Below are 8285 nucleotides of genomic sequence, written 5' to 3'. Positions count from 1 at the left end.
AGCAGTTACCAGACCATTTTGAGAGAAGCTGTAAGGCCCCGATCCCCGGGAACCCTACAGTTGGTATTCACACAAAGTACTTTAGAAAATATTTAAACTTGAAAACGGTTTCTTCCATTAAAACAAACATATCAGAGTGTAAATTCAGCGGAAAACATAAAATCGTGAAATAAGTTACCTAAAACCCGGGAATTTTGCCCAAAACCAATTTTTAAATATAATTCATAAAACTATTTAAAATATAATTGTTCAAAATACATTTTTCCATCTACATATGCCCTTCACCGTCCAAGTAGCTTCGTGCACGTCCAAGCGATAAAGCATCCTCTTCCTAACCTGAAACTCACACTAACATGCACACAAAGTCAGCTTGAACTGAGTGAGTTCAAGTTTTAAATAATATCAGTAATGGTAATCATGATAGTCATTCCCAAAAGTTTTAAAGTAAAAAGAATACATTAGTTAAGCCATCATCATTGGTAAATAATCATTCTCATACATATATATATACTAACATATATGTATATAAACATCCTTATAAGTACATCCTTATATATATAAATTTATATATATATATATATATATGATGTGTGTCTAATAACCCTATAATAATGACCCTCACAACTAAGCTTTAATATTAAAACGAAAATCCTAAAACCACACACAACCGGCAAGTGTACCGATCGCAAGTAGTATAGACTTAGGAAGTCCGAGTATCGAACACGTGGACACGTCAAAACGCTAAAGATCACTAACCCTAGACAAGACCTACCTTAAATAATATTATATTTATTTTTGATTTCTTTTAACTTAACTGAACTAACTGGATTAACTAACAAAACTTACCAAAAATAGAAAACTTAACGGAAAACTAACTGTGTTAACTTAGGATGGAGAAAACGTCTACCTAGGTCTGAATCAAATTGTAGGCCTAACAAGCTAATGGATTGAATGATATTTAGACACCGGTTCCTAAAGATGACACGACTAAGGATCGCTCGGGCTCACTGGATTACCTCTAGGTCTCACACAACAAACCCTAACTACTCAAAATCGGCTAAAACGACCAAACCGAGAAATAATTGCTAACGTGTTCTAATGAAGGATCACCTCTCGGTCTCACCAACGCTCGACCCTAATGGTAATGAATACTACACAACCAAGGATAGAGGAACAATTCAACTTAAACCAAAATAGATCAACTAGTCTCTCAAACACCTAAACCTGACAAGAAACCAACTCGCTCTCGCGCAATCCTTATTCTAGCATGCAAAGGCAATGAGACAACCCTAACTTCCTATCACCTCTCGGTCTCAAGGAAGGTGTTTAACCGCTGTACTTAATCCAAATAATCACGCAACAAAACCCTACGGTGGTACCTACCGCAAACAAACCCTAAACACAAAGTCTAGAATCAAACAATGCACCGATCAATCAATACAAAACTAATCAATCAACACACGGGATTTATGCAATGAATCACCAAAATTTCCAGCCCTTAAACACAACCTATTTCATGTCTAAATCAAACTTTACAATAGTAATTCAAGTCCATTAATCAAACAATCCATAAAACCTATCAAACACTAACAATAATCATCATTCCTAGGTAGAACTAACAAGTTTAGCCGAGCATAATTTTTGGACAGCAGCAAACACTCAATAAAATCATCATAAAACTCATACCAACCATCTTAACAGTCGTCCAACAATCAATCCTAATCACAAACAATTCAATCTCTCAAGTAATTGCAAAACAATTCAACAATTAAGCAATAAACTAAAAGTGTATGAACAATGAAAAAGAGGTAAGGATATGAGGTGTTCCGGGGCTGCTCTCGGCTGTAAAAAACAGTGGTGAATGATCCCAAGGCTTGATTCTTGCTTGTTCTTCCTTCCCTAGCCGTCACACGATCAAAACCCTAGCACACAAAAGCTTTTTCTTTCTTTTTTCTTGCTGGAAATTCCGATCAGCAGCTGTTGTGCTGCTGTTGGCTGTTGTTATGCTGCTGTTGATGCTGTTGTTGTGCTGCTGTTAATGCTGTTGTGCTGCTGTTGATGCTGTTGTGCTGCTGTTGATGCTGTTGTGCTGCTATTGATTCCGACCAGCAGCTATATTTTGCTAATTAGGGTTTTATTTTTTTTATATAATATAATATAATATGGTCTTGGGCCTCCATGATGCATACGGGTCGGGCCTTGAGCTTTGTTTTGAACTTGTATGCGTAAAAGGCTCGTAGAATGCTCGAAAAGTCCCGGTTTTCTTCTTTCTTTCACCCAAAACCTACAAGATTAATAAATGTATGTAAAACCTATCTAAAACGAGTTAAAACATATAAAATATAATATAATACGTAGATAAAACGTGCGGAAAATACGAGTGTTTTACAACACATCAAATATATATATATATATATATATATATATATATATATATATATATATATATAACATCCAAATAATAACTTCAAGGTCGAGCAAACGTACAACCCAAACACGTAACATCAACGCATGCAAACACAAAGTAGGCATACGCAACATCCGTAGTCGAAACGACTACAACTCCGCCAAATATAGGCCAAACAATAATGTATATATGTATATATATATACATACATATATACTTTTAACATCCCAAGGCCTACCATATACTAGCAAGCCTATATAAAATCGTTTAAAACATTTCATCAAGTAAGAAAACACTTAGGTGTGCATGCTAGCCCAAAACTTGAAAAGAGTAAAAAGAGGCATCATGAACTCACCTGACACAAGAACCGGGTTCACCACGAGCTAGAAAATCCCTAAGCAATCCCAAAACTCAAACACCTGTCAGTTTACATTCAATCAACACTAATGACATCAAGATGACTCGTTTATCCTACGAGACGTTCTAACATGGTTCGAGTTATTTAAACCCTCGACCTCATCAAACTTACTCACAACAACCCCCGAGGTCTCACATTCACCAAATCTTCCCAAATTACCCCCGGAAGCACTAGTTGATACTAATACGCGCGTTTAAGAGTCGATTAGGCCATTTACATCCAACTCAGCCCCGTGTGGACCCAACATGATAAAATCACAGCCAACAAGTCCACACGACGCTACACGAGTCAAATGGGTCGGTAACTCGCAAGTACAACGCACCAACTACTCAATAAACGCAATTGCGCGTTGTACCGACCCGTTGGAGTAACCGACAACCAATTCAGCCCCATAACTTATAAAAATGAATTTTTAACAGCCCGTACATCAAACCAAGTGTCCCCGAGCTGAATTGGTCGTTAATCACTTCAACCCTCGCGTTAAACGCACCAAACTACAATTCTAGTCAACCGAACACTAACAATCAAGCTACAACTAGTTGACCAATCTAACGAACACCAATGAACACAATACTTACGTATGATATACGGGACATACCTAGGAAGATTGGGGTGCAAAAACTCACTTCAAAAAACCCCGACAAGAACACAATTGAACATCCATCGGTTAAGCCTAAAACGAACTTATCGATCAATAACGAGTAAAACGTGTAGATTTTAGCATGCGAAGATGCATTTAATTACATAGGATAACATTTGAAATAAATTATTAAATTTTTACCAGACTTTAATAAATGTCTTAGGTTTTGAAAAATATTTTTATTATATTTTTCTATTAGACACAAAAATTATAAAAATTCCTCCAACACAACAAGATACGTGCAGCTATTTCAGTGCGCAACAAAATGGTTTTATGTTTATAAAATTCATTACCAAACCAAACTAAACAGTTCCAATTGGGTTTGATTCTTAACTCAAAATATTAAGTTCCAGAAGTAGAACCAACTAATTTGGACTTGTTGAAAAAAAGTTATGATGTCGGGAAGACAGACGGGAATCCATCATCCCGCATCAGCTTTGACACTCGATCTTATAAATTCATAAAAACCATTCAAATCTCGTCCAAAAATTACATATTATACCTTTCTGGAAACTAGACTCAAAGTAGAACATTATGGAAAGAAGAATCGATCAAAAACATTGGATTATCATCGTGTTACAGACCCTACAATAAACGTATATGAATCTGTCAGCAAACTGCTATCATCAAAACTCAATCTTAACAACGAATAAGCGCGTTAATATGATCAATTAAGGTGTAAAAGACATGGGGAATCATAAAACCGACCTTGAATTGAAGTTTTTACGGTTGAAACCTGGCTGCACAGAAGCAAAATTGCCAGGGGGGGTCTTGAGTCCGATCGGCTGCGCATAGGGTTAGGAGTTAGGGTTTTTATTATTTTATGATATAAAATAAATGTTACACATTAGCCCTGAAAGTTTAAGGGATATGGTAACTTGGAAGGAATGGTTAGATAATTTAACGTACCGGGAAGGTGGTCGGGTCAACGGAAGATGCCGGACAACTCCCAAGAAAATATACATACTTTACATGCAGGAAATCTTTAAACCGATAAATTAGCGGGTGTTACAAGTCCACCCCCCTTACAATGGTGTTCCTCCCCGAATCCCGATGCGACAGGAACAACTGCGGATAGTGCTTCATCATTTCGTCTTCGGACTCCCAAGTAGCCTCGGAACCCCTACAGCGTCTCCACTGCACCTTCACCAGCCTAACCACTGTATTCCTTAGAAGCCTTTCTTGACGGTCAAGAATACCAATCGGTTGCTCAACGTAGTTCAGCTTGCTATCGAGCTCAATATCATCAAGAGACACATGGGCCTCTTCATCTGTTAAGCATTTCCTCAGATGGGACACGTGAAAGGTAGGATGAATCCCAGCGAGCTCCTCGGGCAATTCCAGCCTATTGCTACCTCACCAACTCGGGACAAAAAACGGACCAATAAACCTCAGACTGAGCTTCCCCCTTTTACGAAAACGAATAATGCCCTTCCAAGGAGAAACTTTTAACATAACCCGATCCCCAGCTTCAAACACAATCGGTCTTCGCCTTTTATCCGCGTAGGACTTTTGACGATCCTGATCGGCCTTCATAAAAGCCTTAACTTATCGAGCTTCTCAGTCGTAGCCTCAACCACCTCCAAACTACCCAACTGTTTCTGACCATCTGAACCCCAACAAACTGGAGTCCTACATCTCCTACCATACAACATCTCAAAGGGTGGCATCCCAATCATGGCATGATAACTGTTATTATACGAGAATTCAAATAACGGTAAATGACGATCCCTAATACCACCAAAATCGATAACACAAGCCCGCAACATATCCTCAAGAGTCTGTATGGTCCTCTCGGACTAACCATCCGTCTGCGGGTGATAGGCAGTACTGATAAGGAGTTTGGTACCCATCTCCTCGTGAAACTTTTTCCAAACCTGGAGGTAAAACGCGTATCTCTATCCTTAATCAACTCCTACCACCGACGCTGTCGCATAATCAGTTCCTTTTGCTTGAAGAAATACTTTAAGCTCTTATGATCGGTATAGATAACGCAAGGAACACCATACAAATAATGCCTCCACAACTTCAGTGCAAACACAACCGCTGCCAGCTCCAAGTCTTGAGTAGGATAATTCGCCTCATGAGGCTTCAACTACCACGAGGCATAAGCGATGACTCGACCTCGCTGCATCAAAACACACCCAAGCCCCTGATAAGAGGCATCATAATACACTGCTAAATCATCTGTGCCATCAGGTAAAGCTAAAATCGGAGCATGCGTCAACCGGTTCTTCAGCTCGAGAAATGCCTCCTCTTGCTCAGTGCCCCAAACGAGCTTGACGCTCTTCTTAGTCAACTTGGTCAATGACGAAGCAATTTTCGAAAAGTCGGGAATGAAATGGCGGTAATACCCCACCAAGCCCAGAAAACTACGAATTTCGGATGGAGACTTAGGAGATTCCCATTCATTCACGGCTTCCACCTTTGCAGGGTCAACCAAAATACCACTCGGGTTAATAACATGACCCAAGAACTGAACCTCGTGCAACCAAAAAGAACACTTAGAAAACTTCGCATACAACTTGTTCTTTTGCAGAGCTTCCAAAACTTCCGTGAGATGACCAGCGTGATCAGATTCACTTTTGGAATACACAATAATGTCGTCGATGAACACAATAATCGAACGATCGAGCATCGGTCTACACACCCGGTTCATAAGATCCATGAACGCAGCCGGTGCGTTGGTCAAACCGAAAGACATCACGAGAAGTTCGTAGTGCCCATAATGAGTGCGGAAGGCAGTCTTAGGAATATCTTCCTCCCGAATCTTTAACTGATGATACCCGGACATAAGGTCGATCTTCGAGAACCAACTAGCTCCTTGGAGCTGATCAAATAAGTCGTCGATCCTTGGGAGAGGTTACCGATTTTTAACAGTGAGTTTATTCAATTCCCGGTAGTCGATGCACATCCGTATGCTACCGTCCTTCTTCTTAACGAACAGGACCGGGGTACCCCAAGGTGAGATGCTAGGTCGAATGAAGCCCTTGTCGAGCAAGTCTTCCAACTGGGCCATAAGTTCTTTCATCTCATTCGGTGCTAGACGGTAAGGGGCTCGAGCAACGGGTTTTGCTCCCGGCACAAGGTCTATCTGGAACTCGACCTCGCGGTTCGGCGGCACATCCGACAAATCATCAGGAAATACATCCGGGAAATCCCGAACAATAGGAACATCACCGACGGTAGCTGCCTCGGTTTTCATATTTATAGCATACGCCAGATACGCCCCGCAACCCCGCTGCATCAATCTCTCCACTTTAAGCATAGATATGATATGTGGCGTCGCACCACTCCGATCACCGAAGACCGTAATTCGGGTCCCATCCGGGGCCCCTAGATGTATAGGTTTCTGACCCAAACGATCTGAGCATCAACACTTGCGAGCCAATCCATCCCAAGCACCACATCGAAACCGCCAAGCGGCATCAAGTACAGCCGCACCGGAAATCTATACCCAGACAACTCGATGGAACAACCTTGAACAGCCCTAGACACAGGAACGGATAATCCTACGACAACCTCAACCTCAAACACATCGACTACGCGCTCGGGTGATTTATCCAACGAGGAACAGAAAGAGGTAGACATAAGACTTCTAATGGCACCCGAACCCAATAAGACTGAAGCTTGTAATTCATCAAGTAAAAAGGTATCTGGGATAACATTACGCTCCTACTTAGCTAAACAGTTGCACATACATTCTTGAAGGAGCGAGGAATTTAAGTGGTCAAGTACCAAGGAACCCAGAGTGACAGCATGCTACGCCTCAACTAAACAATTACGCGCAAAGCGTTCGAGAGGATGGGAAATGAACAAGAGAATTTAAGGAATGAGATGAACTTTAACGCTAACGACACGAGAGTTAGCCATATCCTATCCCTACAAAGACGGAACCCTAACATAATCAGACACAAGTAGTATTTAGAACATGGAAGGTAAGGGTTAACTGCTAATAACGTTGATCAAGTGTTATTAGTCGTTTACTTCACCGGCCCGTTCGAAGCCCCTTGCCCCTAACCACATTAGCATTCTATATAACATTTTACAATTAATCACATACTGGAAACTTTCAAATTCAAAGGAATGACTAAATAATTTAAAGTTACCTTTTGGCGTGCAGCTACTCGTGGTGGGCATACTAGTTTCTTTCTTACACTTCGAGTCCAAGCATTCGGGGATGCTCGGATCCCTCGAAACATGGCTCTGATACCAACTTGTAAGGCCCCGATCCCAGGGAACCCTACAGTTGGTATTCACACAAAGTATTTAAGAAAATATTTAAACTTGAAAACGGTTTCTTCCATTAAAACAAACATCTTAGAGTGTAAATTCAGCGGAAAACATAAATCGTAAAATAAGTTCCCTAAAACCCGGGAATTTTGCCCAAAACCAATTTTTAAATATAATTCATAAAACTATTTAAAATAAAATTGTTCAAAATACATTCTTCCATCCACGTATGCCCTTCACCGTCCAAGTAGCTTCGTGCACGTCCAAGCGATAAGGCATCCTCTTCCTAACCTGAAACTCACACTAACATGCACACAAAGTCAGCTTGAGCTGAGTGAGTTCAAGTTTTAAATAAATAATATCAATAATGGTAATCATGATAGTCATTCCCAAAAGTTTTAAAGTAAAAAGAATACATCAGTTAAGCCATCGTCATTGGTAAATAATCATTCTCACACACACACACACATATATATATACTTACATATATGTATATAAACATCCTTATAAGTACATCCCTATATATATATATATAACATCCAAATAATAACATCAGGGTCGAGCAAACGTACAACCCAAACACGTAA

Source organism: Bidens hawaiensis, unplaced genomic scaffold, assembly GCF_021521415.1.
Source record: "Bidens hawaiensis isolate Kalapana, Puna unplaced genomic scaffold, B.hawaiensis_p1.1 tig00041675_1, whole genome shotgun sequence".
In the NCBI taxonomy this organism is placed as follows: Eukaryota; Viridiplantae; Streptophyta; class Magnoliopsida; order Asterales; family Asteraceae; genus Bidens; species Bidens hawaiensis.
Note: the sequence above shows the minus strand (reverse complement) of the source record.